The following is a 25,923-nucleotide window of genomic DNA, read 5'->3' as shown; positions in this document are numbered from 1 at the left end:
AGAACGCTACCATGCCACAGACAAACATCCTTTCTCTTTGACCATGACATAATTTTCTGCAAGAAAGATCTGCAACAAAATGTTGGACTGTGGGGTTCTCTTTTTCAGGATTCCAGTCAACTGTGCCTTTTTTCAGGATACTCCTTTCCATTCATCATCACCACTACTTCCACCCTGTTTTTCCATGTCACTCCCATGAATACAGCAATCATTCTGTAGTGACTGAGCAAGGACAATCCTCATTGGCCTTCCCACCTCTCCTTGAGGTTCCTGTTGCTTAAGCAGAACGTTCTGAAACCATTTCTGGAGGGGACCTTAATACCTTTTAGTTGGGTTGTTTTTGTTTCATAATGACTGGCATTCAGAGAATGGGCTTGCTTTTATTAGCATGTAGAACATACAACACAGCAGTTAGTGTAGTTCGAGGCTGTTGTTGTTTTATCCATTGATTCCCCACTAGCAGTCTGATGTGACATAACCCAAGAACAGTTTTACCCCATGAAGATAAACATCTACTTACATCAGCTTCAGTGGGCTCCACTACTTTGGGCAGACTTAAATGTCTTCCCCCTTTATATTAATGCTGCTTTTGAGTACAAACTGGCATTCTTGTTGGTGAGATCAATGTTAGTTGTCATCATTTGTAAATAAAACATGAGATACTTCAACAACCCAGAGCAGTCTCTCTTTGTAAGATTCTGAGAATGTTTTGGGGCTTCATTCTATTTGTATAAACTTTACATTAGCCTCCCCCAATCTGGTATTTTCCACTAAAACTTTCAGCATCCACAGCCACATCTAGACGATTCCTTTTTGGGAAAGGCTGCTTTATTTATCACTATGCTCTCTTCCTCTCGCTTCAGATCTACTCGTCTTGTTACTGATACTGAATACAGTTGATTTATGGCAAAATTGAAGTGACAGCAATGAAAACTTCTTCAATGTACTGCTGCGTTGCCACAAAGCAGAGGAATTAAAATAGATGAAGAAGGTGGAAAATAAAGCATGCTCAGCTATGTATAGCTACAGCAATTAATTTTGTGATATATATATATATATATATATATATATACTCTCTCTCTCTCTCTCTCTCTCTCTCTCTCTTTTCTTCTAAGTTCTCAGGGCTACTAATTTATACCTGAGCTTTATGACCAGGTCAGTCACCACTACTAGTCACAATATCAGAACACTTCAAATCTCTTGTTGAAGGAATGAAATGCAATTAAAAAGATTAGAACGCTATGGAAAACCATCCAGTATAAATTACAATGCAGCATCTCCTAGCTTGTTATTTCAAAACTTGCTGTATTAAACATTTGTCAGAATAAAACGGGTTTTGCCTGCTGACAGAAAGATTGCAGGGAGGGGGCCATTCTAGCTTCCATTTGGTTTGCTACCTGGATGGAGAAGTAACTGTCTAGGAAAGTAACTCGTGCTCCTATCCCTTCTCTTACCACTGTAGAACTAGGAAGCAAAATCTGGTGATGAATGGAATGTGTCTTTTTATATACATTCTCATTTTTAGCTGCTTTTGTTACAATGCATTAATATTGTATTAGAAAAAACTTTGGTATCTGTAGAAGCACATGTTCTTTTAAATTACTTTCCTGTGATGTGAAATGGAACTAAAGGGCAACATTATTGGAACTTCTGTGCGCTTACTGTTGCAAATAGACTGATACTCCAGGGTTGGAAAGATAAACATTTGCCATCCATTGTTCAATAGTCAGAAGATCTTAGTGCTTTAGCTATACACAAATGTATGTTTTATCGATATCAGTTTCAAGAAAATGTATTTTTGGAAATATAGGTGGTTTACAGACTGCCCCTTTGGGGCAGCCTGTACCCACCCCTTTCCCTGCCGGATCGGGGCCTCAGCTGCCACAGCGGCAGCCTCTGCAGCCCCAATCCGCCGCTTTCCAGGCCACAGGGAAGTGGCAAAAGGCCTGCGGCCCTGCTTCCCTGCGGCCTGGAAAGGGGTGTCCTTGGGGCTTCATGCCCCAAGGACACCCGATGGCGGCGGGGACAAAAAGAAAGGGGACGCTTGGCCCCTTTCTGCTTTCCGTCACTGGCGCAGCCATCTAAAGGCTGTGCCCAGCAATGCAAAGCTGGAAGGAACTCCGTTTTGGAGCTCCTTCTGGCGCCATGGAAAGGGTGCTCCAGGCACCTTCACACGGCACCAGGCATCACTTCTGCACCGCTCCGTTTGGAGGCGGCGCGGTTGTGACATCCCAATGGCGGTGCCCATGTAGAATGGGCACCGCCATTTTGTACGTACTAGGTACGTACTAGGGTTAGGGTGACCGGAAAGAATGCCCTTTCCTAACCCTAGTACGTACCTAGTACGTACTTTGCACACGTCTAGAACGCGCCATAGTCAGCTTCGGTTTGGGGGGATTTTTGGAAATATAATCCTGTTCATAGCCTATGTATTTCCCTTTCTTCTCTCTCTCTCTCTCTCTCTCTCTCTCTCTTTTGTAATCATACCCTAAATATCTTTTTTAAAAAAGAAAATAGAAATCCTCAGGGGAGAAGGACTGTCAGTGATTGCTAGTTGTAATACTGATGTGCTACTAGGATCAAATGCAGCATATCTCTGAATACCACTGTTCCTCTGGAGAAGAACAGTGGGAAAACACTATCATCCACATGGCTGCCTGCTTTCTTAAACCATCCAGTTAGTCAGTGTAAAAATATAGTGCTGGACTAGATAGCCTTTGGTGTAATCCACCACAACAATTAGTCAAATCTAAGATGGGAAGTATATACATTGCTAATGGTCTCAACAGAGACTCCATGTTAAGAAGCAACATATTTCTCTGATTACTAGGTTGTTGCATTGTTTCAGTGTGCCTTCAAGTCATTTCTGAGATAGCTGTCTCTCTGTTGGAATATTTGGAATCACAGTTCCATCAGAAAATGACATCCATGACAGTACCCAGCTAAGCAACAAAATCTGAGTTTAAACACTGGAATTAGGGCAGTAGTTAGAGAAAAATGTATTTATTCATTGGAAACAGGGCATTCCAAATGTCACTTGAGACCATATGTGGGTCTTCTCAGTGCTTTTCTTTCAATTATTTTCTCTTTTCAGCTCTTTAAAAAAACACGAGGCAGTTCATTGTTCCCCAAAGAGTAAGCTACCTGACGCCTACTTTATACTCCTTTTGTAGAGATGGAGATATTTCTGTTTCTTCTCAACTTCTAGACATAACTTCAGTCTTGTTTATTTTTATCTGACTGTTAAGATATTGCTGCTTTATAGCACCTTTAAAGCAAACATTATGATGTTTGGATTTTCATTATTCATATTTAATTGTTTTAGTGTTTTCTTCCTAAATGAAAATTTAAATCCCTAGCTACCCTAGGGATTGAAAATGAAATGCACCATAAAATAGCTATAATAACTAAATTATAGAATAGTTTTTATGAGCCTTTCCTCATTTTTAAAGTTAAGATCTTGTTTGCATTAAATATACTGGAATTCTACTTTGGGTTATCTGACAACTTTTGTCCCCATACACTACATGTCAGAAGGTACATGGACATTAATGTAATTTTTAAAAGTGGGCTGCAGAAGCTAGACATTAAGCTAAGTGAAAGAAGAACAATAATTCTGGTCAAGGGCTTCAGGCCTAAAGAGCTGGTGAATGGTGGCCATGGTTGTTCCCTTGTTAATGAGAAAACAATAGAGAGTATACAATTGGATCATAAATGGGGCTTACCCTGCAAATAAGAGTGTGTGTAGCCACAGTGTATGTGTGCCAAAAATGACGGCGGTACCTCCCAAATACATTTAGAAATATACATTAAGCATCCAAAGGAAAGGGCAAGCAGAGTTACCAAGTAAATACAAACACAGCAAATATAAGAGTTGTAATGCTTTGTGATGATTCCCTTTGTGCATGTTGGAAATCTGGGAACTAAAGGAAAATTTCATTTGGGGGACAGAATTTTTATAGAGGGATGATGCCTTCCCTTAATTACATTGGCCTGAAATAAGTTGTGGTTAGGACCAAAGGTTGGGAAATTATTGCCAAAAATTAATGATTTAACAGTTATAGTTCCAAGGCTCCCAAAGTAGTTACTCTTAAGGTTACACTGGAAAAAAAAACAAGTCAGAAAAGATATTCATTTGAACTACTATTTGAAGAAAAGCATCTGAATCCAGTAGCAGAAAGCATTGCATGAAACAGGACTGGTACCATCATAGTGTAACTGCATGTAAAATTAATTAAAAGTTACAGTTCTGGTGCAAGACAAGTGATGTCATCCTTCATGACTTACAGCTGTAATGTAACATAGGGTTCGAACAGACAGGCCAAGATAAAGCTGTTTTGGGTCACTTTGGAGGTATGCTGTTTAAATGATGCAAGTGTCCTAAGAGGTCAGAAGCCACGCCAAAGCCACGCTCCAGTCATAAGGACTGCAGCATAGCTTTGGTGCAGTTTCTGGCCTCTTAAAATGTGTGTGTCATTTAAACAGCATATCTCCAAAGTGACCCAAAGCAGCTTTATTTTGGCCTGTCTGTTCAGGCCCATAGTTTAATTGTTGGGGAAAGATGCTGATTTCAAGTAACATTATTTATAACTAGTTATTTCCAAGCTGCCTGTAGTACTGCAGTCAGAGTTTAGATCTGGCCCATACATTTTTTACCAGTGATTGTGTCTTCATCCACACTGCAGAAATAATCCAATTTGACACCACTTACCTGCCAGATTTCAATGCTATGGAATTTTGAAAATTGTCATTTTCTGAAAAATTTAGCCTTCTCTGTCAGCGCCTCTGCTCAGGTGCTACAACAAACTACATTTCCCAGAATTCCATAGCATTGAGCCATGGCAGTTAAAGTGGCATCAAACTGCATTACTTCTGCAATGTGGATGCAGCCTAAGAGAGAGCAGGTAACAGCTCTGATAGGAAATTACCACAATCTAGGGTCCCTTTTAACTAAAAGTTCTAGGAAAGCAAGAGAAAGAAAACAAAAGGAAATATTCACTGTAATTAAAACATTTGTTTTCCTTTCTGAAGAGCCCTGAGATGTCAAGGCAGCTCACAGCATCAGGAGAAAAAAAAATATACAATCCACAAAATAATAAAGACTCATTAAAAACAACAACAGCTAGGAGTCAGACATTACAAAACACAGAAGGGAGGAAATATAAATGAAGCTGCTAAAATAAATCAAGTGGAACCACAACATGTCTGCTGAAAAATTCAGGTTTTCACTTGCCAGCAAAAAAAAAAAAAAAAAAAGGGGGGGGCAACTAGCCCTCCCAGGATAAGCCTATGAATTTCAGATGAAAGAGTCTTATGTTTTCCAGGCAACCAAGCAAGCTGCTGATGGCAACTGGATATGAGGTTGAGCCCCTGATGTCAGATGGAGTGGATGGGAGAGCTCAAGTGGGACAAAGTGGTTCTCCAATATTCCTAGGTGCAGGTGTCAGGATTGTGTTGCTGCTTTTTCTTAAAATATCCATAAGCCTTAGTGAATTTTAATTCCTTCATATGATATACCATTTCAAGGAATTCTTGGCTAAAACATTAACATGTATTTGAAACATGTGACAAAGATGAAAAGCATTCTTCTCCTCTGTTGTTGCTGATTTTCCCATATGACAGCTCTAGAAAAGACATCTAATGACATCCTTCTTTTTCACAAACACCTGATTGTTCTTGCTTCCACATGACTCTGAGTTCCAAAAGCTGCCTAAATCAATTAGAGTCATTCATTCATAAACCCATGATAAAGGTCTTTAAGTTCAGCTCACAAAGCCGCCAGGAGAGAAAGGAGGTCACTGCTAAGGACCAGGCCTCATTAATAGCCTGCTCCACAGTTTTGAAGCATTCTCCTGCTTCTCATACTACAGGAAATCATTGCCTCTTTCTGGCTCCATTCCACCAGTAATGAGCTGGTCAAGGTCTAGGAGCACAGAGCAGATTCATGCTGTTGAATAGGCAATATCGCTTCCTTAATGGGGCTTGCTAGGCTGCATCCTAGATGTAAATGAAATAAAAGCTCTGATAGTGGCACAGACGGGTGGGGAAATGGTAGGAGTTGTTTGTATGCTTCAGTACTTTAAAATCCCCTAATGACAAGTACATTTAGATGCATTAATCTTCATCTGGTGGTAATTTTTCCTCACAGCATAGAAGTAGCTCACTCCTAGTGTGCCGTTTCCCTATGAAAAGGGAGATATTTATTCTAATAAGACAGTTACATCAGGGAACAGGGTCAAAATGCCTCCAACCATTTCATCAGAGAGCAACATTTGGGTTGATTTTTTGGGTGGCATCGCAAGGAAACTGTTTCAGACCTTCCACTCACAATTCATGTGGTCAAGCAATATCAAGATGTGGCTAGGATAGCAAAAGCTATCAATGATAAAAAGCACATAAGTCATCTGAGGCTGTAACAGTTTGCTTTTCCCTATGCCTACTTGGAAAGGCAGATTCTGCCCCTTCCATTCCTCTTCTTCTTGCATTTTATCTCAGGAGTATATCACACGGAGCTTTTTGGAGATTCTCTGGCTCAGTTCTGACGTGACTGCACTTCCAACAATGCGCATTCACGTCGTAACGTGAATGTGTCAATAGATGCCAGTCCTTTCTATGGGAGCTCCTTGCGAGGTGCTTCCGCAGAGATTCCAAAGTGACCCCTCATTTTGGTAAAATTGGAAAAAAGGTGACTTCACAGAATTCGCTTCCAGGCTCACTTCTATTGCACTGCGAATTGGTCTGGTGTGGAAAACCACTCTGATGTGACCCCCCTTGGCCCCGAGTCCTGCTCCGTCATTCCCCTCCTCCTCCTTCATGCCATCTTGCCCCCTCTGCCACCCTGCAACCCGTCCCATCATTCCCATCATCCCCTGCCTTCTCCTGCATCCCGATCCTGGCCCCAGCGACCCCAGCGAGCTATCCCATCATCCCCTGCCTTCTCCTGCATCCCAATCCTGGCCCCAGTGACCCCCAGCGAGCTATCCCATCATCCCCTGCCTTCTCCTGCATCCCGATCCTGGCCCCAGGGACCTCCAGCGAGCTATCTCATCATCCCCTGCCTTCTCCTGCATCTCGATCCTGGCCCCAGGGACCCCCAGCGAGCTATCCCATCATCCCCTGCCTTCTCCTGCATCCCAATCCTGGCCCCAGGGACCCCCAGCGAGCTATCCCATCATCCCCTGCCTTCTCCTGCATCCCGATCCTGGCCCCAGGGACCTCCAGCGAGCTATCTCATCATCCCCTGCCTTCTCCTGCATCCCAATCCTGGCCCCAGGGACCCCCAGCAAGCTATCCCATCATCCCCTGCCTTCTCCTGAATCCCGATCCTGGCCCCAGGGACCCCGAGCGAGCTATCCCATCATCCCCTCACTGCTTCTTCACCCCATGAAGGATGACAGCTAAGGAGGGGACAGGGAAGGAGGACAGCATCCAGAGCCCCACTGAGCATGTGCAAGGGTGCCGATTCGAATAGTTGAACCCTCCGGTGTGGTAATACAATGTGCACTCACTCTGCTTTGCTTGAATCTGCATCACGTGACTTGCTTGGAATAGAACTGACTTCGCTTCCCCCTTAATTCGGAAGGGCAACAGAAAGGCAACCAGGTGTGGTAAAACATCATGTTTTAATCTTAAGTCACATTGCTAGACAGGAGTGACTTTGGATCTGGTGTGAAAAAACATCACGCTTTGCATTGCTAGAACAGGAGTGACTGCGGATCTGAGCTGCAAACCCCCCACGTGTGATAAGGTCCTCAGTTTGCAACAGCTGAAGTAAGCTGAAAACAAAGGGAGAAAGTGGGATGAGGAGAGAGAGAATAGGGCACTGTAAAAATGCAACAACAGAGCACTGTCTCTGACAACGTGGGACAGTTGGAGGGTGTTACTCTTAGTTGCTTTGCCTCTAAATTTTGTCATAATGGCTGCCATCTCCCCCTTTGCATTCTCGTCCAATTTTTATTTTATTTTTAAAAATAATATCATTTCTTCATGAAGTGAAATTAACCCTGAAAATTCCCAGTTCTTCATCAACAAATTAGCTTAAAAACAGAAGAGAAACACAAGAATCATTTGGGATGTTGAAGTCTGGGATTAAAAAAACATTTTACAGATCTCTCATGATCTTTAAAGTGATATGTCAATTACACAATTACACCCAAACAGAAAATTCAAAGTGAACATCTCCAAAACACTCCTTTGTATCTGCTCATATTTGAAAGAGAATGAAAGAGTTCCAAATGCAATCTGATGACTTACTAGTTTGCAAGAGCTGTCCTATCATTGCTCACAAGGGATACACGCACATGCACACAAATACGCAGGCAAGAAACTGCAGTAATGAAAATCATACTGTGTAATTTATTATCCCTGTGCAAATATTGAGACTTCTGGTTCAGATGAAAATTATAGTGCTCCCCAGGAAGTTCGACAGGTTCATTAAAGCCTAAGCCAATAGAGAGCAGTTAAGTTAAAAAAATAAAAATAAAAGTATTCTAATACAGACAATGCCATAATATCTAAAGCCCAGCATGAATTCTTTGTACTCATTTGGATTGACAACTATTGTCTTTATAACTGGGGCATAGATCTCATGTCAGAAGGAACCATAAAAAGCAATACAGCATGTCATTAGAACCCCAATAAATCACAGCAGCTGAGACTGGGTTCCTGTATGTTCCCTTACCCTATTGGGGATGGCAGAGTATAACTCACCTTGCACTAAAAATGCACAGAATGTATGGGGAGAAGAGAGAGAGGGAGATAATGTCTCAGGTTTCCTAGACTACCCTTTATGTGCTCTCATCTTTGCTGGCTTCTTCTTCAATTCTAGACTTGGTTTTACTTTGAGTTTGTGATACCACTTCCATTTTATTTTGTTTTATTTTATTTTATTCTATTTTATGCTACAATGGAAATAAGTTATCAACTCAAGCCCATTCACACCTCCCTAGCCCTTCCTCATCCTTCCTGATGATCTCTCATATAAGGACCTAACTGCAATTAGTCTTGTAACATAATCCATAATGGCTTATGTACATTTATAAGCAACAAAACCCTGCATCAGGTACATGCAAACAGAAAAAAACAATAACACCATGGATGGGTAAAAGTTTGGGAAACAGGGAAAGTGACAGTAGATGAAGAGTATTTGAGTTAGCTGAGTTAGATAACCTCAAACAATTCCAAGTAAATTGATTATTTATTTATTTAGAAACAAAATAGTATACCTCATCACGGCAGGCTCCAGAAAGTCTTCTGTCAGGCATTCAATCTGTGGTGTGGTCTTGGACACCATATCTGCAAAATAATGTGTTGGACCACTTAGAATTAGATCCCTAATCTATATTCACTCTCAGTGTGTCCGGGAATGCTGCCAGCACACAAAAACACACTCGCTGATAAGAGCGGCTCAGCAAAGGAAACAAGGCTGGGCAGCCAACAGACAGTTTATAAACAACAGCCCTGTCCTCTGTCTGAATAGGGGGAGCCACAAGTCAGTCCAGATTTAGGATTCCAAAAGTCACAAATACCAGTTCAGTCCAAGGTTGAGGATGCCAGAGGGTTTGGTTGCCTAGTCCGTTCCGAGGTCGTAGGTTCAAGAGCAGTCAAAGGTCTAGAGAGCCAAGAGTCCAGGAAAGCCAGAGCCAGCAGCGTTCACTAAACGGAAAGCGCAATAATCTCTGATGAAAGCAGTCAGCGTCTCACATCTGTCTTAAATCACAGAGCCGCTCCCTTATCGCAGCTGTTGAGTGATTAATGCACACTTCTCAGCTATCCTTCTCGACCTTTGCAGGCCCTCCCTTTCTGCTCTCCTTTGGCTGAAGTTGGAAACTTCAATGCTTGGCTGTTGCTCTACATCTCCCAGGCCTGGCACCTCTGCTGAAACAAGGCTAGGCTGTTGATCCAGAGTGTCCCCTGAAGGAGACTCAACAGCCCCAGGATCTGGTAGGACAGAACTAGGACCTGGCAAGGCAGGGTTGGGGTCTAGCAGTCTCTCAGTTTCCTCCTTCTCATCCTCCTCATTGCTGGTCGTGATACAATGTTCCATTCAGTTGCACACAGAAAGTCTAGTGCGCATTTGTCCAGGGACTTGGCAGCCAACGGACTTTGTTCGTGGCTGCGCACCTGCGCAGTTGCGCACCTGCGCACCATCGCAGGAGGGCTTGGGTCAGGTCCTGAGTTGCTGTGTGCGCAGCAGAGGAATTGACATGTAGGGTTGTCTTCCTCTGCTGCAGCTTTGTTACATCGCTGTGTGGATTATTGGCCATGGATGATGGACAGCTGGGCGAGGGGATGGTGGATTGTTCTATGTTGTATGGAGCTCCTATTAGAGTAGTGTGGGGCAGGGGGAGATATAGTGGTAGGAGAGTGGAGTCGTTTCGGAAGGGAAGGCAGGATCGATGCGTAATATCTATCTCTCCTTCCATCCTCTCTCCTATCCCAAAAGATCTGTGGGTCAGTCCAACTGTACCACAAACCCTGTCTCTGCTCCTGTGCAATGCCAGGTCTGTAAAGAACAAGACCCATATCTTGTATGATTTGTTGGAGGAAAAGTGTTGTGACCTGGCACGCATTACTGAGACCTGGCTTGGGCCTGAAAGCGAAGCAGTGTGGGCTCAGACCCTCCCAGCTGGGTACTCAGTTAAGGACCAGTGCAGGTTAGGTGGGCGGGGGGGAGGTGTTGCCTTGATCCATAAGAACACCCTTTCCTTGACCAGGAACCATTTACGTCAGACAGATTACATTGAGTGTATTTACCTGACCCTGAAGAACAGGGACAGTTTGGGGATTTTGTTGGTCTACCGGCCACCCCGTGTGCTAACAGACTCCCTAACTGAGCTGACACAGCTGGTCTCGGAACTGTTGTTGGAGTCCCCTAGACTTTTAGTCTTGGGGGACCTCAACATCCCTTTTGAGACCAGTCGTGATCCAACTGGTGCGGCTCGGGAGTTCATGGCTACCATGACAGCCATGGGCCTGTCCCAATTAGTCTCAGGACCTACGCATTCGGCTGGTAATACACTTGATGTTCTCTTCTGTACGGATATGGAGACACCATGGGCAGAGATTTCTAATGTCTCTCCCTTGTCATGGACGGACCATTTCCTGGTCGAGGCTAATATCAAGGCTTCTACCCGGATCCCTCCTGGGGGTGGCGGACCTATTCGGATGGTCCACCCTTGAAGGCTGATGGAACCTAAAAGGTTCCAAGAAGCCCTAGAGGGGCTTATGGTTGGAACTGACGGCGATTCTCTTGATACCCTAACTAACATCTGGGATATTGATCTCTCCAGGGCTATATACAGTATCGCTCCCAAGCGTCCTCTCAGACCTGCTTCCAAAAAATGGCCTTGGTGTACAGAAGATCTTCGGGCCAGGAAGCGGATTTTGCGTCGACTAGAGCACAAATGGTGGAGACATCAGGCCTTAGCTGACAAGACACTCCTGGATTCTCTTTTGAAGGACTACGGAGTGGCGATAATCGCAGCAAAGAACTCTTTCTTTTCTGCGCGTATCGCGTCCGCGGAGTCGTGTCCGGCAGAGCTGTTCAGGGTAGTGAGGGAGCTTACTCAACTCCCTCCTCCCCTGAACCCTATTTTGGAACCATCGAAAGCCTGCTGCGACGAGTTTAACAACTTCTTTACAGATAAAATCTCTCGGATAAGGGCTGATCTCGACTCCATTATTAGTTCAGAATCTAGAGTAGAGGTGTCCAGAGCTTCCGTGGACTTGGTTAAACTGGATCACTTTGAGTCTGTCTGTACTGAGGATGTGGACAAGATTCTTCGAAGCGTTAGGAAGACGACTTGCTCTCTCGATCCCTGTCCTTCATGGCTGACAGCTCAAGGGGGAACGGTTGTGACTAATATGTTGCACCGTATTATCAATACATCCTTCAGGGATGGGCAGTTTCCATCAACTTTGAAGACGGCCATTGTTAAACCTTTGTTGAAAAAGCCCTCCCTTGACCCCCTAATTCGGAACAATTATCGGCCTGTCTCGCTGCTGCCATTTTTAGGGAAGGTGATCGAGAGGGCAGTTGCCTTTCAGCTTCAAGGAATCTTGGATGAGACGGATTATCTGGACCCATTTCAAACCGGCTTCCGGGCGGGCTATGGAGTTGAGACTGCTATGGTCACCTTAGTTGATGATCTCCATCTGGGTATGGACAGGGGGAGCGTGTCCCTGTTAGTGCTCTTGGACATCTCAGCGGCCTTCGATACCATCGACCATGGTATCCTTCTGGGTCGCCTGAGGGAGTTGGGTATCGGGGGCTCTGCTTTGCAGTGGTTCCGTTCCTACCTCTCGGGCAGATCCCAGATGGTGGAGCTGGGGGACTATCGCTCCGATAGGAGGGCCCTGACATCTGGGGTCCCCCAGGGAGCGATTTTGTCCCCTATGCTTTTTAACATTTACATGAAGCCGCTGGGAGAGATCATCCGGAGACATGGGGCGCGGTGTTATCAGTACGCTGATGACACCCAAATAGTCTTCTCTGTGTCTCCGACTGATGCAGTGACTAGGGATGGCATCTCTCCTCTTAATGCTTGCTTGGAGTCGGTAATGGGTTGGATGAGGGAAAACAGACTCAGCCTGAATCCAGAGAAAACGGAAGTACTGGTGATTGGCTCTCCTGGCCCGGGTAAGGAAATTTTTCCACCTGTCCTAAATGGGGTCACGCTCCCTGTGAAGGACTCTTTTTGCAGTTTGGGGGTGCTTCTGGACTCGTTGCTTCACCTTACTGCTCAGGTGGATGCGGCGGTCAAGAGCACCTGTTATCAGCTTCGGCTGATACGCCAACTGCAACCCTTCCTTGGCTGGGGGGACCTTGAAACCGTTATACATGCTCTGGTAACCTCTCAATTAGATTTCTGTAATGCGCTTTACATGGGGCAACCCTTGTACCAAACCCGGAAGCTTCAATTAGTGCAGAATATGGCTGCTCAGCTGGTTACTGGATGTTCCAGGGCCAGCCATATAAAACCAGTCCTAAAAGATCTCCATTGGCTGCCTATTCGCTTCCGGTCCGAATACAAGGTGTTGGTTATCACCTATAAAGCTCTAAATGGCTTGGGTCCAGGGTACTTGGAGGACCACCTCTCCCCATACAATCTGCCCCACACTCTCAGGTCGGGTGAGAGACATCTTTTAAGAGTTCCAGACGCTCGATATGTATCAGCTCAGAGGGCTTTCTCTATTTCAGCCCCTCAGCTCTGGAACTCTTTCCCCAATGAGCTCCGTACTTCCACCTCCCTCGATGCTTTCAACATTGAAGACTTTTTTGTTCCGCCAGGCTTTCCCCCAGTGAGCCTTGTGGTCATTCTCTTCCCCTTGGCAAAGTTTTTGTGTATTCCATTCTACACAGCCACTTGTATAGGGTGTTGTTAGTTTTTACTGTTCTTAATTGTTAACTTTGTATTATTGTCATGCTGATGTTTTAATTGTCTTACTCTTTCATGTACACCGCTGTGATCGCTGGAATAGCGGTATAGAAATAAAATTTTATTATTATTATTATTATTATTATTATTATTTCTAATACAATGTTGATCCATTTTGTTATTTCCTGTCAGTACGGGATGATGACTGGACTGAGGATGATGACTAGTCTGGAGGATAGCATATGGATTTATGGTACCTCCATGTTCAGAACATTATTCGTCCTGGTATAATCTATTCATTGTCCAGATTATTTTTTGTTCTATTAATTGCAATTATAGATCTAGGGAGGAGTTTTTGATGCTTGCTAGAATACCTGCCCAGAGGAAAGCATCTATTGTGTTTTTCCTAATTTGATAACCCATTTGTCAATGCTCATCCAAACTGGGACCCAGTTCACCTCTAACACAGTACTATAAAATTCTGTGTGCTCACCAGATATTTTATACTACATGTGAATTTGGGGGAAAGGTTTGTATTCATACTTACAGTTTTTGAATTGTTTAAAGCAACTATTCAAATCAATAAGTACCGAGGTATTAATTCCTAGGCTTGTCTACGCGTGTTTCCTCTATTTTTTATTCCGGCATTGCCCCAAAGTGTTGGGTCTCCATATATTGATGGATCAAAGCCCGGGGATGCACTCTGATTCCTCCATACTCTCCTTGTTGCTGTGATGTGGGGTTTCAAATGTAATTGGGTTTTTGGCAATGATTGGAGGTCACCTATTCTTCTAATAGTTCTATTTTCTGTCTCTTGTAACCCATTCATTCAGGACTTTCTATGCCCCCCCCCCCCAATCTAGTATGTTGCCTAGAGAATCCTGAATGTGCTTTGAGAGGTTTTGAGGTGGGGAAGATAAAGCTACCTTTATTAACTGGTAATTGCAGTTTGTATCATGTATGATATTTGACCAGCCCCTAATATGAATGATGGGAATGAAGCATCTATGTGTGAAAAATATTTCTTAAGGATGTAATCCCCAGAGGACATCTATGTTGCAAGGGACTAAATCAGCAGCCCATGCCCCTGAAGGCCTTCTCCATCTCCTACAGACTATCTCTCCTTAGCAAGAAGGTAGCACCCCCACCCTTATATCTCCACCATAGGGATTGCTGTCTTCTTCCACACTACAATGTCTTTCCTATAATAAACACCCTTCTTATTTTGCTACGAATCTTGGTGCGATTGTTTTCCAGGGTAAAGAGATCACCTCCATTGATCCTGATATTCCAGTGAACCCACTTACTACAAATGCATGTCCACAGTCTCATTCCAGCTACCAAAAACCCTGACCAGCAAAACGACCAAAAACTGAAACCTGAAGGGAAATTAGGAATTTAATGGAGAGGCTTGATATCCCGAACATACATAAGTGCCATAACTATTTACTGTATTATAAGTTCTCACTTAGATATTTTAAAAGCAACCTCCGTTCTCTATGCCCTGGTCCTTAAGTAGCTAAATGGCACCACCATCACCAGTCCCGGACTGCAGGACAAAACTCAGCCCAAAATGTAGGACATTTAAGGTCCACCATTTTTCTTCAATGTCCTACATTTTGGGCTGAGTTTTGTCCTGCAGTTGTCCTACAGTTTGGTCGCGAATTTGTTCCACATTTTGTCCCTGGTAAAAGTGGACAATTATGGCAACCCGTAGTGGAATCTCCTTTTTGGAGGCTTTTAAACAGAGGCCAGATGGCCATCTATTGGAAGTGCTTTCATTGTGTATTTTTGCATGGCATAATGGGGCTGGAATGGATGGGTCTTGCAGTGTCTTCCAACACTATGATTCTCTGATTTTTAGCAATTGGGAGGAGGGGATGGGTCCCAGAATAAACCACTCTTCAGTGGTGAAGAATGCTGTTTTGGGGGGATTGGGGACAGGAAATAAAAGCAATAGGGGGAATGGAATGGAGTATTCTACAAATGAGGAGAGCTGCATGGCTTGTAGGAAATACAAAGAGGTGCTTTGCAAAGTGCAACATTTAGTTGCAGGTCCCAGTTGTTCCTGTTGAAAAACAAACTACAAATTCAACAAGCTATTTTAAAATGTCAAAAAAGTGACAACAATAACAAAAGCTATTAGAGGTGTAAGAGCTGGCACTGAAATTGCACACAAAGTGCCAGAAAGCTACTTATTAATAGCTATGCTTGCTTTTAAGACAAAAGTCAGCTTCCTGTGCCAACCTAATAATGCAATTTCTTTCTTTCTTTTTTTTAAAAAAAGCAATACCACAAAGCAACCCTTGCAAAACAAGCCATTTTGACCTTATTGCATATGAACATTTCCTTTCCTGTTTGCATCACATCATGTTGCTTTACATAGCATAAATCATACTTTCCTTTGTATCAGCTTCAACAAGTTAGCACAACATTTAGTTAGTTCTCTGAGAGAGGAAAGACAATAGGAAGTAAACTCAGCATACAAAGAACATAGCTAGTTTGTTCTGATGCTATATTCTCAGTCTGAGGAGCTGTAGATGTAAAGAGATGTGAAAATATGACCTACCCAAAATTAGTATACACTTTGATTTTGTTCTCATACTTTCTAAGGATCCTTTCAAAGAAGCCTTTGCCTCTAGCAATCACATAAATAGATTGTAATTATCATAATGCCATCTAAAAGCTATTAGGCAATGTGGAAAAGGGTGGAACAGTTTACAGTACCGCTCCCAGCAACATAAAAAATGAATGGTCCTACCACTTGTTCTGAACTTGGAAATGATAGTTGCAATTAAGAAATTACTTAAAATTAGTTGCTGTTGCCATAACAAAGGTTGAACTGTTGTATATGTGAACATTTCTTTTCCAGTGAAACTGTAATTTGTTACTTTTATAATCATGGGAGTGGTGAAGGAGGAATAATACAGGGACACTTTGAACTTGTCTTTACATTTGAACTGTCTCATGTGTCTAGAGTAGTGATTCCCAGACTCTGGTCCTCCACATGTTTTGGACTTCAGCTGCCAGAAGCCTCAACACTCTTGGCCAGTGGTCTGGGATTTTGGGAGCTGAAGTCCAAAACACCTGGAAAGCTAGAGTTTGGGAGTCACTGGTCTGGAAAAATTTGTCACATGTGAATCAATAGCGGAAAACACAACTGGGAGTGGCATTGATGGACTTCCCCCATTAATGTAAAGGAGCACTTCAGGAGCAGATGGAATATGAAGCAGCTACAGGGCAGATACAGTGGCATGTAATAAGGAACAACCACAGACGCACTATCTTACTGTAATCCTGCTTTTGCAGCCTTATGTGATAAAGTCCTTTCACACTAGACAATTAGAGTGTATGCCATTTAGTTTTACTCTTTTATATTTATTGTTTTTACGTACAGTGCTGTGCAAGTCTACAGCGCTATATAAATAAATGTTTAAATTCAGGAGTGGAAAACAATTATCCATCTATGATGTTTTGTCCATCTTCCATGGCAGTGCATAGCATTTGGAATTTGGGATTGTTATCTCCTCAAATGTAATGCTGAATGAGATGTTCAATGGAACATTTTCTTCTTGGAGGTGGTAGCCTTGTAGATGGTAGCCTCAGCTCTTCTGTGATACTTCATTTTACTTTTCTCACTGTTCCTAAATTAATTGTTCTGTTCTGTACCCAAGGATTCGTCCTTCTGGGACTTTTGGCACAATGTCTTGGGTTTTATTTTATTTTTTAAAAGTAACTTTCCATGCTCTGGAGTGGTTACAATGTTGTTGACGGGAGAACAAAGACAGTGCTTGACAATATTCTCCGTGTTACACATTTCAACCCGTACACTGTAATTACTTTATTTACTTATTTTTTAAAAATAAAGATGTATTTCAAGACCTATTGTGGGAGAAGCTTTTTAAAAAATCATAGAATTTAGGCAGATATAATTGTGCATCAATGTAATAAAGTTGCTACGCTGTTATTGGGGTGGGAGCTTAGAGACAGTATTGTGAAATCATCAAGTTTTGGGGACAAAAATGCGAAGACCAGCCCTACCATTAGGAAGACTGAGGCCTCAGGTAGAAGATGCTGAAGGAAGCAGAAAGAGCTGTGTGCCATATGTCTTGCCTTGCCCCCATAACTAATCTCCCTTAAAAGTCAAACAAGGTAAATTAAGCACATATTTAGAAGAAGTGCTCACTCAACTGATGAAAGACGTTTCTTTTAAATTATTCAATTTTATTGTTAAATTGCATTGTTCTTTTAAACTGTAAGCTGCTTTGGGTCCCAATTTTAGAGGAAAAGTTGGTTGATTATGTAATAATAATAATAATAATAATAATAATATCACCTTTTTCATACTACATGTTATTTTTTTCACATCCACTATGTTTTGTGGCTTTATTTTGTTGCTGGAAAGTAAACATGGGCTTTATTTGCAAATTGGTTAGTGAAGCATATATCTCCAAGAAAACACTATTGTGTGAGAGAAAATGTGTTAATCACAGGGAATACATATTTTCCTTAACCCAAAGAACTTGTAGTTTAATCCTAAGAATCAGTGTTAGCAAAGGACATTTTTGTAATGCAAATACTGACACATGATTCAACTGTTAATCTGCTTGGCACTTTTATCACATGGCAGGAAGCACCATCTAGGAGGACCAAACACTCTTGGGTCACAGTTTTTTGTGGGTTTTGGGGGCTATGTGGCTGTGTTCTGGAAGAATTTATTCCTGATATTTTGCCTGCATCTGTGGCTGGCATGTTCCAAGATACCAGCCACAAATGCAGGCGAAACCTCAGGGATAAATTATTCCAGAACACCTCCACATAGCCCAAAAAACCCACAAAAAACTATGGATGCTAGCCATGAAAGCCTTCAGCTTCTCTTGGGTCAGCCCTAAGATTATGGGAAGTGTCTGACGGAAGAATTTTACAAGTGGAAAGGCAATTTATTCTGGTGGAGAGATGTCTTGAATTTGAGGGAGGACCAGTGGCAAGAGCCAGAAACAGGAATGAGGTTTGATCCAGGTCAAAAGATCATTTTAAAGAGGTACCCCAAACAAACAAACAAAAACAAACAAAAAAGATGAGGCTGCATCTGCACTGCAGAAATAACTCAATTTGACACCATTTTAAATGCCATGGGTCAAGGTTATGGACTCCTGGGAATTACAGTCTATTGTAGTTCCAGAATTGTCTGACAGAGAAGGCTAAATTTCTCACAAAACTACAGTTTCCAGAACTCCATAGCATTGAGCCAGGGCAGTTAAAGTGGTGTCAAACTGGATTATTTCTGCAGTGCAGATGCAACCCTAGAAGTAGAGTACCATGACATGCCACAGAATGCAGTGTGGGTTTAGCTCCCCACCATTCATAAATAGCTGCAGTTCATGTCAAAAGTCTTCAGTTTAGAGTTTAGATCTGAGGAAAGTGACTGTCTTATTGGTAAACTTTGTTAGCCCTTCAGCTAAAGGAAAGCGCAGGGTAAAACTTCTTTAAACCAATAACATGTATCCTACTTGTAGAATAAATATTATACAAAGCAAATTCCAAGACAACATCTTTGAATAACCAGGAAATCCAGCCATGATCCTTATGATTCATGAAGGCCGGTCCTTTGTGGTTTGAGAGGATATTTAAAATACAGTGCTCTTCTCATGCAATCAATTCTAATCATCATTGACTCAGTCTGTGTTCTAATCAATTTTCATTAAAGGTACTTATCTGCTTATTAACAGAGAGATGCACTGTAAACCATCACCCTCCAACTTTTTTCTAAGTCTTAAAGTAGCATTAAGGGCTCAATAATACATGTTAAGAGAACTTGTGAATATTTCAGGTCCGTCTAGCTTCCCTTGGGCATAATCCTCGAGGAGCAAGATGTGTGATGTACAGCAACATGTTAGAAGCCCTGATCTTTATCCCCCACGTACACATAAAACTTTCAGTGGATGGCAACGACACTCCCAGTAATTATCTGTTTTTATTTATTTAAGTAAGTTTGGCTCTTAGTCCACTGAGACTCCCAAGGCAACGAACAGGAAATAAGAACTGATAAAAACATCATTTAAAAACAGCTCAGTTTTTTTCCAAAGCAGTTATTAAAAAGACATCCTCAAAAGAGTTTTTTAAAAATGATACAATTAAAAAAACAAAACCAAGGGCAGCAAAGAACAGTACAATCTTGTTGGTTGTCCATTGGAAACTCAAGCGGGATGGACACAATTTGACTTCCAAGGTGCTACTATAGAGAAAGTCCTGTTTCATGAAACCTAGGTCCAAAAGGCACTGCAGAAATAATCCAGTTTGAGACCGCTTAACTGCCCTGGCTCAGTGCTAGGGAATCCTGGGAATTGTAGTTTATTGTAGCACTAGAGCTCCCTGACAGAAAATGCTCAATGTCTCACAAAACTACAGTTCCCAGAATTCCCTAGCATTGAGCCAGTTAGTCTCAGACTGGACTATTTCTGCAGTGTGTTTTGGACTCTAGTTTCTTGGGACAGTGAGACATGCAGCAAAGCCTCCACTGAAGATTTCAAATTCTAAGATCAGTCTAATATTACTCTAAACATAATGTACATTATGGGAAGCTTTGTCTTTTTACTTAACCCTTTGCAGTAAAATTTATATTTACCAATGGAAAATTAAAATGTAATTGTGGAACTTTTTATTGACAAATTTCACTAATATATTAATACATTTCAACTAAGTACTGTACTGGGCAAAGCAGCCTGCATTAATAAACAAGAACTAAAAGGAACCTAACAAGCACTAGAGATTCTGATTGTTATCTTCCCAAATTATCATGGAAAGACTATGACTATGGAGACATTAAAAATGTAATTAGAAAAACTGTACACAATTAGGATGTTAAGCTTTATACAGTATGAATTAACTATTACGTATTTAATGTTCAAGACACTTGTGAGGATCAGATAAGTAATTTCAATAGCAATCTTGATTTTAATTTTCAAATTACTCTAGCAGAGCTAATTCCATTAATACCGATAGAAATCAAAGTGGGAAACCCTCTCTTTCCTTGCATTTATGTGGCAAGCTTCCCAAATTACACTGGTGGTGGATCTCCCATACTACACAGTATGCTTCTAAAATTTTACTGTTTAGGTTTATATCTTATTTATCTTCAAAGCACAAGGGAGAGGATAACATCTATTCTAAGAGACCCATTCTTCTGATAGAATGGGACAAAAGAAATACATATGAACATTGGAGAATATTTATTTTAATTAAGGAATAGCTATAATTTTTATTGCAACATTTAATTCAGGGAATCCAGCCTCTTTATGGTAACAATTTCCCCAGTTCCAGAAGCGTAATTGTGCCAGTCTGTTACAGGAAACCCCTGTCCCCAAAAGTGCTATAGCACCTTACAGACCAGCCTTTCCCAACCTACTGCTTTCCAGATGTATTGGACTACAATCCAATAATGCCGCAGCTATGGGAAAGCATCCTATTGCAAAAGACTGTTGTGAACTAAGAAATCTACTATTATATCTGAAATCAACCAGGCATAAAAGCAGTGAATGGAACAGAAAAAGCCGAAGACTGACTTAGTTATGAAAGAATCCACTGCAAAGGCTCTGACCACACTGACCACCTGAGCAGAACTCGGGTGAAAAAGGTTTGTTGACAGGCACAACCTCTTGGAATATGAGTGTGACCACTGGATTACATAGGATTCTTCCCTCTTCATAACCCTAGTCTAACTCAAAAACCCTTGAAAGATATAGCCATGTTAGTTTTTAGAATCGGTACGTAGCACCTTTAGACTGAAAGAAAGAGGTTGGCAGCATGAGCTTTCATAGACTTCAGTCTACTTCCTCAGATGCATCAAAAACCCTTGTCTAACTCAAACCCTTATCTAAGTGTCACTCAGCAACTGTTATTCACCAACCTTATGGGAATCTGAATCAGCATTCACTCCAACATTACAGTCTCTCCCCCCCCAACAGCTTTGTTGTTAGTTTTTTGTGGGGTTTTTGGGCTATGTGGCCATGTTCTAGAAGAGTTTATTCCTGACGTTTTGCCAATATCTGTGGCTGGCGTCTTGTTCTTGTATTTATTGTTCTTGTTAACTGCCCTTGAGTGGCCCTCATGGCAGCCCTATGGGTGAGACATCCCCAAGACTATCTTCCACTACTGGGCTTAGTTCCTGCAAAGACATGACCATGACCTCCTTAAATGAGTCCATCCACTGAGCATGTGGCCTTCCTCTCTTTCTACTACCCACTACCTTTCCTAGGAGTTTATCACACTGGGGCTGATATCGGCATTAAAGAGAGATTAAAGCGCATTTAAAGCATCCCGCAAATGAAGCAGAAATGGCAAGTAATTGCACGAACGATTGTCACATGCAATTGCGCAAATAAAGCGATATTGGAAACACAGTGTCGCTGAAATCCCGGAAGTAAAAAGATGCATGTTAATGCTTCTTTGTGACCACTTTAATGGCAGGTTTTGTGTGATATCGTGCGAAATCGTTGGGTGTAATTACACAATTTTTCCGGGATATTCACAGGATAAACTCCCAATCTCCTTAGCCTTATTATTATTATTATTATTATATTATTAATTTATATCCCACTTTCCTCCTGGTACAGGGACTCAAGGGTTGCCTCAAGGTTGCCATTAATTGGAAACAACAGCGCATAACAACAAAAACTGTAGTAGCTTTTTAGCTTTCATTTTTATAATTGGTACTTTTTTATAATTGTTAATGTAACGTTTAATACAATTTTAATAGCGTTATGCTAATTTATGTTAGGGACAGGGATATGATTCAGATCTATTGCATTGTTTTGTGACTTTTTATGTCTTTCATTTGTACTGTAACCTGCCTTGATTCCTTCAGAAAATGGGATATAAATAAATCATAATATTATTATTTCCAAATGGATGTCCATGTCGTCACAAAACCCTCTCACAGTTTTTGAGGCGCCAAAGGTCAAGATCAAGGGGAGGTGGGTCGAGGAGGGATTAGTGTTTGATGCAGTGACCAGTGCTTTGAGTGTTGGACTACTATGACTCTGGAGACCAGGGTTCAATTCACAGCTCGGCCATGGAAACCCACTGAGAGTCCTTGGGCAAGTCACACTCTCTCAGCCTCAGGGGTAGGCCATGGCAAAAAACCCTCTGACAACACTGAAACAACTTGCATAAGGCACGCAGCAGCAGCAGCAGCAACAATAATGAAAAAGGTGCGCGAGGGGAATCACTGAGGAGCTGACAATGACCAGCAGAAACGTGATCGCTCTCTGCGCATGCGCTCTTAGGAGGTGCCATATATACCGGCTTGCGCCTAGATAGCACGAGAAAGGGGGCGTCTAAGGCGAGCTCTGATTGGCTACTCGCGTTCCCCTTACTCTTTCTTGGCGCTTCGGATTGGCTGAGCTCCCGAGCGTTAACTCGGCCCTCCTCGTTCTGATTGGCTCCTCCCTCTCTCTATGTCTTTCCCCCCCCCTCGACTGGTTACTAAACCCTCGCGGCTCTGTGATTGGCTGCCCGAGAAAATCCTTTCCCCCGCCCATTGAGCCTCTTCTTCGGAGGAGCGAATGAAGTTTGGCGGTTGGAGAGAAAAGAGAGGAGTGGGGTCGTCAATCCCCCCTCCCTCTGTTCTTTTTGGCCCCGCCCCTTAGTTCTCTGAGGCTACTTGCCGGGCGTAGCCCCGCCCACCCCTTCATTCCTCGGGTGGCGGTTGGGCTCCTGTCTCGCGCAAGGGGGATTTCCGCGGAGAAGCCTCCTCTCTTCCTCTTGTTTTTCCCCCCCACCCCTCCCCCGCCGCGAGGACAAGGCGCGCGCGCGCCTCCAGGTCTCCAGGGCAACGGTAAGTGGGGGGGCGCCCCTCGCGCGCGCGCTGCGTATAACGGTCGTCCTTGTCGTCGTCAACGGCGCCTAAACAGTCCTGACTAAGGAGCCCCTTGGGCGCAGACGGGGCTCGGGAGCGGGGAGGAGGGGGCAAATACTGTAGTGGAAACAGGCTCAGGGAGCTGAGTCCCGGGGGTATCCTCCTCTTGCTGCTGCTGCTACTGCTCTGTTGTCGCCCCTCCTTTATTATGTATATACACACGCAAGACGAATACAAGGAGAGTTGCGTGTGGCACAACTGTTTTCTCCTCATTAGCCTATAAGGCTGCATCCACACTGGGGAAATAACCCGGTTTGGTAGCGCTTTAACTCTTCTCTGGCTCAAGGCTATGGAATTCTGGGAGTTGGAGTTTGTTGTGGGCCCAGAGCGGGGCAGAGCTCTGCTCTGGGCCCCACAACAAACTCCAACTCCCAGAATTCCATAGCCTTGAGCCAGGATAAGTGCTGCCAAACCAGGTTATTTCCGTCCTATATGCACTGCTGAAGTATCAACTAATTCACGCCCCATCGTCGCCCTTCGCCGAGGAGGAAGCGGGTGCTGCATACGCGTCTCAAGAAACAAAAGCGTCGACCAAGGCACGCACCACCATCGACGTTCACTGCGAAAGAAGACGCGTCGTCTACGCGTTCTGAAAAGCAAAACTAAAGTTATCAGCTAACGTGCACCATCATTAACATCACTGAGAACCAAACGCGTTTGGAGGAACTAGACTTTAGTTTACGAAAGCTCATGCCACCGACTTCTTTCTTTCAGTTAGTCTCAGGGGTGCTCCAAGATCTCTCTACATCACTGAGGAAGAAATTACATATGCCATAAATGCATTAAAGTGTCAACTAATGCACCCACTATCATTAACGTTCACTGGGGAGGAAGGGAGTGTCATACATGCATTACAAAAAAGTGTCAGCCAAGGCACACACCATCATGAGAACCAAATGCATCATTGGCCACCAAATGCATTTGGAGGAAGTAGACTGAAGCCTACAAAACCTCATGCCGCCTACTTCTTTCGGTTAGTCTCAGAGGTGCTCCAAGACCTCTCTATATGACCGAGGAGGAAATGACATATGTCATCAATGCATTTTAAAAAGGAAAATTAAAGTATCAACTAAGGTGCGTGCCATTTTCAACATTCACAGGGGAGGAAGAGGTGTCACACATGCATTGTAGAAAGCAAAACTTAAGTGTCAACCGAAGCATGCACTATCATTAACACAATTAACATGCAGTTGTACTACCCATCCGCCTGTATTTCTAGCTGGGATAAACAGATGAAGCTCCTCTGTTGTTTCCCCCTCCTCCTGACCCTTTTCAGGGCACAGGATTATTCTGTTAAGTGCCTGGGAGTGTAAAAGCTAGGATGGTTGTGCTTCTGAACATGAGGCGATTTGTGTGATTTTGCAAGCAGAATGGAGAACAGCTGGGTCATGCTCTGAGCATGGATGCTTCATTTTTCTAAACACAGTGTTGCAGATAGGCATTATTAACGCTGTTTGAAATGGAAGGTGGTTCTCAACTTTTCACTGAGGAGATTAGTCTCTAGAAATGGAATCTAAACAAGATGAGCTTTCCTTGTACATTCTCCAGTTTTGTGCAGCCTTTTGCCCTTCATCATTGTCAGAAGACAGTCCAGGGACTGAATTTGGTCCTGCCTGACATTCTGGAAAGTGAGGCAAAGCTGGGCTGCACCTTGTTCTGAATCAGAAATTCAAAAACAAAGAACAGACAAATGAAAAACCCTTTCTTCTCCTTTGCCTTTGCTTACCAACGCAGTGTTGATCACTAGTAGCTCCTTTTGCCAAATGATAAACCAATGTGGTAGATATCAGTATTTTAAGATGTGGTTTATGTAGAATTAAATTGCCACTTATCTGTCTAGACTGGTTTGGCTCCAGACTGAAATTTTCCTTTTCTAGTTGTATATAAAAGAAGGGGAACGATGCCTTTTAAATAAACTTTGTAGTTTACTTTTGCTTTCCCATAGTGAGGAGAGTTGATAGTAGAAAGCAGTTTTGTGCACAATCAATCTAAATGACGGACAAACAATTAAACACACCACGGACATTGTAATAACATGACTTTAACTCCATTTTGAAGAGAAGAGATCAGGGTTTGAGAAAAAAGCGGAAAAGCCCATCTTTCACAAAAACACCCCACAGTAGCTTCAACTATAAGAGAAGAACTGTCTTGATCCAATAAGGTCATTATTATAATGTCTGGGGTAAGAGATAATCCAAACAGAAGTGTATCTGGTAAGTGCAGTTTGGTCATACAGAGCAATTTTCAGATTGGGAAAATCTAAATACTGCAGTGCTACCTGTATAGTGTTCTTGAAGTGCACTTTAAATATGGTACAGTATCAGTTAAGAAGATCCATCTTGTATGAGTGTCACATGATCAAATTTCTTGATAATAAATGTTGATGAGAAGCTGCTCCTCCCTCCCTCTTCTCTACAATTATGAAAGATTGGAGGATTTCACATCATTTGTCTAAGGTGTTTTGTTATCTCCTGTTGTAGATTGTATTATAGTAGTTGGTGTATCCACAAAAGCACAGTATAGATAGCAGCAGCGTCAATATTAGAAATCAGTTTAATATGAAATGATAGCTTTGCACAGCTGAGAAATTCAGTTACTGTGCAATAAATTCCAGTGACATTTACCAAT

General features: G+C 42.6%; 1 protein-coding gene across 6 annotated transcripts in view; it reads left to right on the top strand.

Annotated features, from left to right (window-relative positions):
* The first annotated feature begins 22,887 nt into the window (after positions 1-22,887).
* The window catches only part of AP1S2 (adaptor related protein complex 1 subunit sigma 2), a 30,310-nt gene continuing 27,274 nt past the window's right edge, over positions 22,888-25,923 (top strand). The window contains exon 1 of one of the 6 annotated variants that reach the window (XM_089511664.1): positions 22,888-23,214. The gene's annotated coding sequence lies outside the window, so the exon portion shown is untranslated. Of the gene's footprint in view, positions 23,215-23,703; positions 24,370-25,376; positions 25,509-25,923 lie in introns of those variants that run through there. The other 5 variants (XM_089511669.1, XM_089511667.1, XM_089511668.1 and 2 more) reach the window with 5 other exon arrangements.

This window comes from Sceloporus occidentalis, unplaced genomic scaffold (genome assembly GCF_023333645.1).
Source record: "Sceloporus occidentalis isolate IW3139 unplaced genomic scaffold, rSceOcc1.0.p SCAF_2, whole genome shotgun sequence".
NCBI classification, from domain to species: domain Eukaryota; kingdom Metazoa; phylum Chordata; class Lepidosauria; order Squamata; family Phrynosomatidae; genus Sceloporus; species Sceloporus occidentalis.
The sequence above is the reverse complement of the archived record's forward strand: the minus strand, read 5'-3'. Positions and strand labels throughout refer to the sequence as shown.